Genomic DNA, 12,839 nt, shown 5'->3' with positions numbered 1-12,839 from the left:
TGAGTCAAGGGCTCTGGTGTAGTCAATTAAGCAGAAATAGATGCTTTTCTGGAACTCTCTTGCTTTTTCAATGATCCAACGGATGTTGGCAATTTGATCTCTGGTGCCTCTGCCTTTTCTAAATCCAGCTTGAACATCTGGCAGTTCACAGTTCACATACTATTGAAACCTGCCTTGTAAAATTTTGAGCATTACTTTGCTACCGTGTGAGATGAGTGCAATTGTGCGGTAGTTTGAGCATTCTTTGGCATTGCCTTTCTTTGGGATTGAAATGAAAACTGACCTTTTCCAGTCCTCTGGCCACTGCAGAGTTTTCCAAATATGCTGGCATATGGAGTATAGCACTTTCACAGCATCATCTTTTAGGATTTAAAATAGCTCAACTGGAATCCCATCACCTCCACTAGGTTTATTCATAGTGATGCTTCCTAAGGCCCTCTTGACTTCACATTCCAGGATGTCTGGCTCTAGGTGAATGATCACACCATCGTGATTATCTGGGTAGTGAGGATCTTTGTTGCACAGTTCTGTGTTTTCTTGCCACCTCTTCTTAATATCTTCTGCTTCTGTTAGGTCCATACCATTTCTGTCCTTTATTGTGCCTGTCTTTGCAGGAAAATTTCCCTTGGTGTCTCTAATTTTCTTGGAGAGATCTATAGTCTTTTCCATTCTATTGCTTTCCTTTATTTCTTTACACTGACCACTGAGGAAGGCTTTCTTATCTCTCCTTGCTATTCTTGGGAAATCTGCACTCAAATGGGTACATCTTTCCTTTTCTCCTTTGGCCTTTGCTTGTCTTCTTTTCATAGCTATTTGTGTGGCCTCCTCAGGCAGACATTTTGCCTTTCGTATTTCTTTTTTTTGGGGGGATGGTCTTGATTACTGCTTCCTGTACAATGTCACCAACTTCCATTTATAGTTCTTCAGGTACTCTGTCTATCAGATCTATTCCCTTCAACCTATTTATCACTTCCACTGCATAATCGTAAATGCTTTGATTTAAGTCATACCTGAATGGTCTAGTGGTTTTCCCGACTTTCTTCAATTGAAGTCTAAATTTGGCAATAAGGAGTTCATGGTCTGAGCCAAAGTCAGCTCCTGGTCTTGTTTTTGCTGACTGTATAGAGTTTCTCCATCTTTGGCTACAAAGAGTATAATCTGTCTGATTTCGGTATTGACCATCTAGTGATGTCCATGTGTAGAGTCTTCTCTTCTGTTGTTGGAAGAGGGTGTTTGCTATGACCAGCGCGTTCTCTTGGCAAAACTCTATTACCCTTTGCCCTGCTTCATTCTGTACTCCAAGGCCAAATCTGCCTGTTACTCCTAATATTTCTTGACAAATTAAGGTGCCTGAGTGCAAAGTCACTTCATTCGTGTCCCACTCTGTGCAACCCTATGTGCTGTAGCCTGCCAGGCTTCCCTGTCCATGGTATTCTCCAGGCAGAAACAGTGGGAGTGGATTGCCATGCCCTCCTCCAGGGAATCTTCCTGACCCACATAGTGGCACCTGCAAAGCTGCACAAATTAGGGGGGGTCATCTGTATTTTCACTTTGTAATCTATGGCTCTATACTATTAAAAGACTCTTACTTCTTGGAGGATCTCTTCAGTATTGAAATGTTGCTGCGATGAGCTGTGACAGATGCCAGGATTCGTGGCCTCTGGAGTAAAGGAATTCGATCCAGAGCCAGTGATGAGGCTTGATCGCTCAGAGCTTTTTATGTAATAAAGTTTTATTAAAGTATAAAAGAGATAGAGAAAGCTTCTGATATAGACATCAGAAGGCGACAGAAAGAGTGCCCCTTGCTAGCTTCTAGCAAGGAGTTATATGTGTATTCATATTAGCAAGCTGCTAATTAGAGAAAAGAAACATGGGATTCTGTGGGAGAGGGTAAAGGTGGGATGATTTAGGAGAATGGCATTGCAGCATGTATATTATCATATGTGAAATGAATCACCAGTCCAGGTTCGACACATGATACAGGATGCTTAGGGCTGGTGCATGGGGATGACCTGGAGGGAGGATATGGGGAAGAGGGAGGTGGAAGGGGGGTTCAAGAAAGGGAACACAGGTACACCCGGGGTGCAAAACCAACCAATATATTAATGTAAGGTAATTTGCCTCCAATAAAATAAAAAAATAAAAAATAAAGATACTGTGAAAGTGAAAGTCACACAGTCGTCTCCGACTCTTTGTGACCCCATGGACTGTCCATGGAATTCTCTAGGCCAGAATACTGGGGTAGGAAGCCTTTACCTTCTCCAGGGGATCTTCCCAACCCTGGGATCGAACCCAGGTCTCCTGCATTGCAGGCAAATTCTTTACCAGCTGAGCCACAAGGGAAGCCCTAAAGATACTGTAACTATCACTTAAAAAAAAAGAGAGAGAGAGAGAGAAAAGAAACACCTCAAAGCTGAGAGAGTTGCACCAGGCACCTCACCCACAACATGCATTTCGAGATAGCATGGCACAAGGTGAGTCATGCCTGGCCATAGAACAATTGACAAGAATCTTAAAGAATGGCAGATTTCCAAGCAAGTACATAGTCTTTTCACACATTAACATAGTTTAAGGAAGACATTTCCATGAGAAAAATGCATTGGTGAGTGCTAGATTTGAGATCAAGTTAAGTTCAGGGAGAACCAGGTATTGTCATGACAACACAGAATTATAAAAGAAAAACGGAATAAAAAAAGTCCCCCAATTGCAGTTTTATTTTCTCATGCCACTTGGGCACCTCTCACCTGCCTACAGAGGGTATTAGTACTCTGAGTATGTATACGGCTTTTTGTGTTGCATAAGCATGAATGGGGTTACCCAAATTTCACTCTTAATAAATTATCTGAGTGAGAATCCAGAAATAAAATAAGAGCGGAGATCTCTGAATTGGGAGGCACCTAACAAGACAAGAGTCTTTGAAATAGTGTTTTATGTAGTGGTATCTGAGTCAATAATGAAACTTGTAACAGTAGTGTCCTGGATTCTTCAAAGAAATGATAATAATACTGGCTATAAAATCTGTCTTATCTCCTGGTAGGCCTTATCACACCTCGTCACTGGACCTGACTTTTTTTCCCTCAGGCTTTCCTAGGTGTTCTTGCTCATTTTTCATGTGAAACTTAGAATCAGTTTATCCTGAAAATCAGTCTGAAGGGCTGTTAATTAAGATTGCATTAGATGTTAGACTAATGAGAAGTGACATTTATGTGATATTCATTCTGATCAGAAAGAACTCTGTGTGTCTTCACAATGATCCAAGAGCTTGCATGTGTGTAGTTTCCTCCAGATTGTGTTGAAGTTTCCTTTCTGTTCCCTCTGGAAACACTGGGCATCTACACTGGAGATGCGGTGTGAACATAGCAGACATAAATTCCTGCCCTCGGACTTTTGGCTACCTAAAATCATGAAGTTATTCCCCTATGTCATCTACTCGTTTTTCTTTCCTTTCCACTTAGGTTTACTATTCACTTGGAACTGACTTTTGTTGGATTGATTTTGTTCCATCTAGATGAGCAGTTAATTAAGCTGCATTTACTTAAAATCAACTTGCCTGCTCACTGGTACTGAGTCAGTGAGTGAATGAATGAAAGTCACTTAGTCGTGACCGACTCTTTTCAGCCACCTGGACTGGACACTCCATGGAATTATCTAGGCCAGAATACTGGACTGGGTAGCCTATCCCTTCTCTAGCAGATCTTCCCAAGTCAGGAATCAAGCTGGGGTCTCCTACATGGCACGCAGATTCTTAACCATCTGAGCTAGAAGGGAAGTCACTGGTACTAGTAGTGTAATAAAGCAAGCGCTCATGTATGGGTAGAACTAGATATATCTCAAAGACAGGATCAACTTTATTTTTCTTCAGTTCATCTCTGGAGCTGGTGGAAGGAAGGAGCCAAGAATGGAATCGTTGTTTGGGCCTGAGAAACAGTAAGTGGTGACTACTTCAGGGGAGGGGCGGGGGGCACCTGGAGGAACAGAGTAGAGGCGAAAAGTCATGGCTGTGGGCCCTGCTGATACTGAGGCAGCTCTTAGACTTCAGAATGAAGATGGGAGGTAAGCAGGTGGAGATGAAAGTATCAAGTTATATCTCTGAGCACCATTCCCTTTACAAAATTAGTTCTCTGAAAGCAAAAAGTATTAAGATCCTCCATGTAGTCAAAAATCTGTGTACACTTTACAGTCAGCCCTTTATAACCTCGGTTTAACTTCTGTGGATTCAAAAACCATGGGACATGTCATAGCATGTATTTATTGAAAAAAAATACAGGTGTAAGTGGACCTGTGCAGTTCAAATCTGTGTTGTCTGAGGGTAACTGTGTGTGTAACGAATTTTGTTTATCCACTGCCCATTGATGAACATTTGGGGTGCATCTCCCTTTTGTCTGTTCTGAACGGTGCTGGTATGAATGCTTGTGTACAAGTATCTGTTGGAGTCCCTACTGGCAATTCTTTTGGGTATAGACCTAGGAGTAGTTTTGCCAGCTCATATGTCAATTTTAACTTTTTGAGGAATGTGTGAACTGTTTTCCACAGTGGCCACATCATCTTCCATTCTCCCCAGCAAGACACAGGCTTCCATTGTCTCCACATTCTCCCCTCACTTGTTAATCCGGTGCACTCTTGTTATATTCTGTTGTTTCTGATCTTTACATTGAAGCTATCTTAGATTTGAGATAGTTTCTCATTGTGGTTTTACCTTACATTTCTCTAGTGACAAATCACATTAAGTATCGTTTTGAGAGAGTCATTTCCTAGGCAGGTTGATAAGAAGTCTAGGGGTCCCCAAGGAGAGAGGGGTCTGGAATTCTCGAGAAAAGAACAAACTTATTTTTCCTCTGCATTTCTTAGGATTATTCATCCTGCCTGAGAACAGTCTCTAGATTCAGTTCAGTTCAGTTCAATTGCTCAGTCGTGTCAGACTCTTTGTGACCCCATGAATCACAGCACGCCACATCCCTGTCCATCACCAACTCCCGGAGTTCACTCAAACTCATTTCCATCGAGTCGGTGATGTCATCCAGCCGTCTCATCCTCTGTCGTCCCCGTCTTCTCCAGCCCCCAATCACTCCCAGCATCAGAGTCTTTTCCAGTGAGTCAACGCGTTGCATGAGGTGGCCAAAATATTGGAGCTTCAGCTTTAGCATCAGTCTTTCCAATGAACACCCAGAATCGATCTTCTTTAGAATGGACTGGTTGGATCTCCTTGCAGTTCAAGGGACTCTCAAGAGTTTTCTCCAGCACCACAGTTCAAAAGCATCAATTCTTCGGCAATCAGCTTTCTTCACAGTCCAACTCTCACATCCATACATGACCACTGGAAAAACCATAGCCTTGACTAGATGGACCTTGGTTGGTAAAGTCATAGTATATCTGCTTTTTAATATACTATCTAGGTTGGTCACAACTTTCCTTCCAAGGAGTAAGTGTCTTTTAACTTCTGTGCTGCAATCAGCATCCGCAGTGATTTTGGAGCCCCCCAAAATAAAGTCTGACACGGTTTCCACTGTTTCCCCATCTATTTCCCATGAAGTGATGGGACCAGATGCCATGATCTTTGTTTTCTGAATGTTGAGCTTCAAGCCAACCTTTTCACTCTCCTCTTTCACTTTCATCAAGAAGCTTTTTAGTTCCTCTTCACTTTCTGCCATAAGGGTGGTGTCATCTGCATATCTGAGGTTATTGATATTTCTCCCAGCAATCTTGATTCCAGCCTGTGCTTCTTCCAGCTCAGAGTTCCTCATGATGTACTCTGCATAGAAGTTAAATAAGCAGGGTGACAATATACAGCCTTGACGTACTCCTTTCCTATTTGGAACCAGTCTGTTGTTCCATGTCCAGTTCTAACTGTTGCTTCCTGACCTGCACACAGGTTTCTCAAACCTGACCAATTTTCCAGTGGTCATGCATGGACTGTGAAGAAAGCTGAGGGCCAAAGAATTAATGCTTTTGAACTGTGGTGTTGGATAAGACTCTTGAGAACCCCTTGGACTGCAAGGAGATCCAACCAGTCCATTCTAAAGGAGATCAGTCCTGGGTGTTCATTGGAAGGACTGATGCTAAAGCTGAAACTCCAATACTTTGGCTGCCTCATGTGAAGAGTTGACTCATTGGAAAAGACTGATGCTGGGATGGATTGGGGGCGGGAGGAGAAGGGGACGACAGTGAGATGGCTGGATAGCATCACCAACTCGATGGAGGTGAGTTTGTGTGAACTCTGGGAGTTGGTGATGTGCAGGGAGGGCTGGCGTGCTGTGATTCATGGGGTCACAAAGAGTCGGACATGACTGAGCGACTGAACTGATTGCATTTTTCATTGTATATTGACTTTTTTATTTCTTCTAGATCCTTGTTAAGCCTTTCTTGCATCTTCTCAATCTTTGTTTCTAGGTTATTTATCTGTAAATCTAATTTGTTTTCAAGATTTTGGATTATTTTCACTGTCATTATTTGGAATTCTTTATCAGGTAAATTCCTTATCTCTTCCTCTTTTGTTTGGATTGGTGGACATTTATCATGTTTCTTTACTCGCTGGTTATTTCTCTGCCTCTTCATCTTGCTTATATTGCTGTATTTGGGATGGCCTTTCTGTCTTCTGGAAGTTTGTGGAGGTCTCTTTATTGTGGAGTTTCCTCGCTGTGGGTGGGGTTGGACGGGTGACTTGTCAAGGTTTCCTGGTTAGGGAAGCTTGTGTCCGTGTTCTGGTGGGTGGAGATGGAATTCTTCTCTCTGGAGTACAGTGAAATGTCCAGTAATGAGTTATGAGATGTCAATAGTTTTGGAGTGACTTTGGGTAGCCTTTATATTGAAGCTCAGGTCTATTTTCCTGTGTTACTAGAGAATTTGCATGGCATGTCTTGCTCTGGAACTTGTTGGCCCTTGGGTGGTGCTTCGTTTCAGTGTAGGTATGGAGACATTTGATGATCTCCTATCAATTAATGTTCCCTGGAGTCAGGAGTTCTCTAGTGTTCTCAGGATTTGCACTCAAGCCTCTGTCTCTGGTTTTCAGTTTTATTCTTGCAGTAGCCTCAAGACTTCTCCATCTATCAATTCCAAGGTGGTTCCCACTTTTTCAGCTTCTTCTGTTTGCTGGTCTCTTCAGTGTCCAATTTCTGCCCTGACACAAGGGAGCAGTGGTGGACACTTTTTTAGGCTCCCTTGTTCAGTTGTGCTGTGGGGAGGGAGGAACGCTGCAAACAAATATCACTCGCATTTGTGGGGAGTGATCGCAGTGTCTAGGCCACACTGGGTTTGCCCCCGCTCACCGGCTCACGGTGTGTGTGCTTTCCCAGTCTATACTGCTTAGGCTCTAGGTTGCTCTGTCGGGAACTGTCTGAGGCAGGCCCTGGGTTGCATGCACTTCCCAGGTCTAAGCCGCTCAGGTTCAGGTACTCGGGTACTCCACAAAGGTGAAGACTTGGTTGGGTCTGCATTTTGTGCCCTTCCCTGGCCCGAGCAGCTCAGGTGACCAGGTGTTTGGCGAGCACAGTCACTGCGATTTATCACCTCCCCATCCCTGCCGCTCGGTTTTCTGGGTGTACAAGCGGCACACCTTCTCAAGCGATGTCAACCGGCCAGAACGAAGCCTGCTTGCAGTTCGGTATCGGATGCCTCTTTGGAGCCGCGATTGCCCTCTTCTGGCTCTGGCTGCCCTCCCCTGCCTGTTTCAGCGGGGGATGGGGGATGGGCCGTCTGCAACCGGCTAGCCCTGCTCAGTCCCCCGCTCTGTGAACGGGTCCAGCGGTGTCCCAGGTCAGGGCTTTTCGCCTTTTCCTGTGCTATTTATTTTTAACAACTAAGGAAATTCTGACATGTGTTGCAAAGTGAGTAAAGTTTGAAGTCATATGCCAAATGAATCAAGCTAAACAGAAATGGACAAATAATCTATGATTCCACTGTGAGATGCGCAGATAAGTCCACAGCAAACACAAAGTAGAATAAGGCTGCCAGGGGATAAGGGGCGTTGGACCTGTTTTACTTGGACAAGGGCCAGTGACCCTGCATGATGATGGCGGTGATCAGTCTGTCAGTCAGTTCAGTCACTGTGTTTTGTCCGATTCTTTGTGACAAAGGCCTCCCTGTCCATCACCAACTCCCAGAGTTTACCCAAACTCATGTCCATTGAGTCGGTGATGTCATCTAACCATCTCATCCTCTGTCGTCCCCTTCTCCTCCTGCCTTCAATCTTTCCCAACATCAGGGTCTTTTCAAATGAGTCATCTCTTTGCATCAGGTGGCCAAAAGATTGGAGTTTCAGCTTCAACATCAGTCCTTCCAATGAACAACCAGGACTGACTTCCTTTAGGATGGACTGGTTAGATCTCCCTGCAGTCCAAGGGACTCTCAAGAGTCTTTTCCAACACCACAGTTCAAAAGCATCAGTTTTTCTGCGCTCAGCATGAGGCGCAGGACACAGCCAGCAGCAACACCTTCTCACACAGATTTCCAGTCAGTGCCTGTCAACTTTCTGCACCCTTGGTTTTTCTCCTTTGGGTCTGAGAGCTCAAGGCCTCATGAAATTGAGGTGTTCTCCTTCTCAGAAAATAGAACCCAGCACTCAACCTCATGCCTCATTCTGCCAGCCAAGGCTATCAGCTCCTCTTACTGAAGAGCCATGTGTCACACGTGTTCTATATAAGTCCTCAAATTAACAACAACAATGCCAACGAGAAGGCCTTGGGTGGGGGAGGGCTGAGCTTATATCACCAGATGCACCAGACTGCCGGCTGCTAAGGTGTGTGGCATCAAGTTCCCACTGGCCTGACATCTTGGAGGTCATGTCCTCAAACTGGTGACAAACACCTATCAGGGACACTCTGGCAACATGATCAGCAGGTAGTGAGACCTGGAGGGAAAAGTGGAAGTGGACAGAAGGTGGATCCTGCAGCAAGAGCAGATTCTCCGAGTCGCTGTGCTTGGCACGTGCTATGCTTAGTTGCTCAGTTATGTCCGACTCTTTGCGACCTCAGGAACTATAGCCATCCAGGCTCATTATCCATGGGGATTCTCCAGGCAAGAATACTGTACTGGGGGATCTTTCCAACCAAGGGATCGAACCCACATCTCCTGCATTGCAGGCAGATTCTTTTACTGTCTGAGCCTCCCCAGAAGAGAAATTGTAAATGGAACTGAGTAAAGGTCAGGTTATTTGACCAGAGACCAAGCCCTTGGCCTCTGAAAGCTCTTGAATTTTTATTTGCTTTGCTCTCACTACTGTTTCTTGACTTTTGAAGAACTTCAGAAGGTTAGGGGTTAGGGAGAGAAAGGAGTGAATGATCAAGGAGAATTGGAGTCCTACATCTAAACTATGATCCTAAGATATTGTAAGTTATAAAAAGACATCCACCTCCAAGAACCCAACTCAGGAGATATTCTGAGTTTGAATGTCGCCAAAGAAATTTTCATTTGTTTCTTCCATATTGCATAATGCACCCTCCTTAATTTTCAGTCTCTAAAATCTAAATTAATGTGGATATCTGCTTCCAGCAAATGCAGTCAGTGTTGTCTTGCCACCACCAGTATGCATAAAACCAAAGGAAGAAACAGAAGAGTAAAAAAGGACAACACAGTACAGCTTCCAGAAACCAGACCCTTTCCCAAATCACCACCTTTCCACAGCCATCCTGCTTCCTCCCACTTGTCTCAATCTGCTGTTATAATTCAACTGCAAATACACATGTGTGCTCAGTCACTTCAGTCATGTCCGACTCAGTGCGTCCCCATGGACTGTAGCCCTCCAGGCTTCTCTGTCTATGGGATTCTCTAGGCAAGAATACTGGAGTGGGTTGTCTTGCCCTCTTCCAGGAGATCTTCCTGACCTAGGGATCAAACTTTTATCCCTAGTCTTCTGTGTGTCCTAAATTGGCAGATGGGTTCTATACCACCAGAGTCACCCAGGAAGCACCCTGCTAAAGATACACTTAACAGGAAATGCGCTCCAGGCTTGTTTGGTCTGTCATCAATCAAAAACCACCAAGATTTGGTAAAAACTGAAAAATTCAAACAATAAAAACTTTGTAAAGACAAACCACACTCAAGGAATCTGTATGCCCATGACCAGTGCAGCCACAAACGACTCCACAATGGAAGGTCTAACTCTTTCTGGGGAGAGAGGTGCCCCACTCTCAGCCTGATGGTCGTTAGGTCCCCCAACATGGCTTTTGCTCTAGGCCAAAGCTGTCCAGTGAGGTGTACTCTGGACTACAAATTCAAGCTCCATATAAAAACTTAAATTTTCTAGTAACCACGTTTAAAAACAAAAAGAAGCAGATGAAATTAATTTTCAAATTATATTTTAATCCAGTAAACAAAAAATATTATCATTTCAACATATGATCAATATGTCACAAGTCATGGCTGGCATGCAGATAAGTCTGACCTTATTTTGATGACTAAATACATTTCTTTCTAAGACAAAGTGCCACTCTTAGGATGGGAAGCTAAAATGGGAACCCCTTTACCTTGGGAGTAAGCTTGTCAGGTAAAATACAAGACATCTACTTAAATTTGGTTTTCAGTGAATAATTTTTCAGTATAAGTACATCCCAAGTATTGCAGGAGATGGACTTCTACTAAAAAAAAAAAGCTTTCATAGTTTCCCTAAAATTCAAATTTAACTGGGATTCCTCTATTTCTGCTTGGTAAATCCAGCCACCTAAAAAGCATGATTAGAACGGATTCCTTCTTTAGCTAAAAGAGGGTACATCAGTGGTGAGTGAACACAGCTCTCTCCCATCAGGGCCAGAGTTATGATCACGGGAGGATGACGTGTCATCAGGTGGCCAGTAGAGCAGTAAAGTTCGGAAGTGTAAAGGTGTGTCTTCTTTGGCCTGGCACAGACCACAAGGTACTTGCAACCCCACAAAAGAGGAGGAGATAAAGGCAGGAGAGATGAAGGCAGAGGGAGAAAACGTGGCCAGCTCAGGAAGCAGCAGCAGGTGATGGTGCCCAGGAGGCCACAGGCCAGCCTGCTGGGGAGCCTCACAGTTCCAGGTGTGAAGCACTCTTCCCAGGGTCCAGTGGTGATCACACCTGCAGAAAAGGGCACAGCTAAGCAGTAGGGGGTCACTGAAGCCCAGTGGCTACTCTGCTCCACCCTTGTTTCTTTTTCATGAAGTTACAAAATATCCATACATCCTGTACTCCCGTGAACCTTGTGCAAGACCTTGATCTTATTGTGGCATCTTCACCTTTCCAACCTGCTGTAGGATTCTCTTCACGAATAAAATTGTCCTTTATTTTTACTTTATGTACTAAGAACTCTCACAATGGGTGACGAGAGAGAAGAATCGTGTCCAACTTAATAGATACTCCTTAGTGTCTTCCAAGTGAGAGCAGTGACACATGTCCCCCAAATTCCTAAAAGTCCTAAAAATTCCAAAACAGTAGTACCTGGTTAAAGCTAAGGGGCACAGTGGTCCCAGAACCTTGGGGAAGATGTGTTTCAGGTTGATTTAGTGTTGAGCAGGTGTAAGGCTTGGAGGAATGATTCAGAGTGTCTCATACAGTAGATTAGGGTGGACCTTGAGAATCTCCATTTTTAACCACTTCCCAGGTGATGCTAACACTGCTGGTCCAGTTATGACCCATTGAGAACCACTGACTTACACAAGGAGAGAGCTTCCACAGAAACTGAAACGGCACTTTTGGAGACACTTACTCTATTCTATTCTGAGAGCTTCCTCACACGGAAAATCCAGATGCCAACCTGAAAATTAGCAGAGTAGCTCTTCCACAACTAAGGATGTAAAGAAAAAAACCACATGGAGATGCATTGGAAGGGCAGAGATGCAGTCTAGTCAGGACCCATACTCCTGATGGGTGACCCAGAATTAGGAAGGGGCATTTCCAAATTGGTATCTTCCTGGGGAGGACATGCTGAGCACCTGAGCCCTGGTAACCTGAATGAGAAAGATGAGCTCCCATAATATCTTGATTTGAAACCAGCAGAACTAAGTTTGGGAGAGAGCTTGGGGCTGTGGTAAGCAAAGACCCCATGCTTAATAGGTTAGTGCCAAACTTACTGACACTGAATGTTGGCACAGGTCACATGGGAAGAATGATGTACTAATTTTAGGACACGTGCCAAAGGGGCAAGGATTTCTTGAAACTTTCTCCAGGGATGAAGTCACTGATTGATGACATTTTAAAAAATCCTCCCTGTACCCAGCTGGCCCAGTGCTAGCAGGAGACATTTCTGACATTCCCCACTTAGCTTGTTAGCACTGCTTGCCTTGCTAGTCTCTGTGTTCCCTGTGGAACAGACATATCCAACCTAGCAATGTCCGCAATGCTCCTCCAAAATGGCTTCGCCCCCAAGGGCCTGGATTCCCCCAAAATAGCTTCCTTTCCTACCACTCACAGTGGGTGGACTCAGCCGTGACTTGCATCCCCTCAAGGTGATTCCCACTCCTGGTCACCTCCAGCCAGAAGTACATCTGCAACTGTTGATGTGGGGCTCACATTCAGCTCCACTGGGGGCCAGCCAGACCCACCAGCATGCCCAAAGCAACGTGGGTACATCTAACAGGACACCACACTCAACCTACAGAGCAGACACCCTGGATTTCCTGTCTCTGGTGACCTGGTGGAACTCTTCCTTTGGGCCGCACAGGAGACACTCTACATAAATCCATTTATTCAACATGGAGACATAGTTCATCTCAGTTCAGTTCAGTTCAGTCGCTCAGTCGTGTCCGACTCTTTGCAACCCCAAGAGTCACAGCACGCCAGGCCTCCCTGTCCATCACCAGCTCCCGGAGTTCACTCAAACTCATGCCCATCGAGTCGGTGATGCCATTCAGCCATCTCATTTTCTGTCGTCCCCTTCTTCTGCCCCCAAT

The sequence above is a fragment of the Moschus berezovskii genome, chromosome 1, assembly GCF_049115385.1.
Source record: "Moschus berezovskii isolate FMDL1 chromosome 1, NW_MosBer_1.0, whole genome shotgun sequence".
Lineage (NCBI taxonomy): Eukaryota > Metazoa > Chordata > Mammalia > Artiodactyla > Moschidae > Moschus > Moschus berezovskii.
This window is presented reverse-complemented; position numbering follows the sequence as displayed.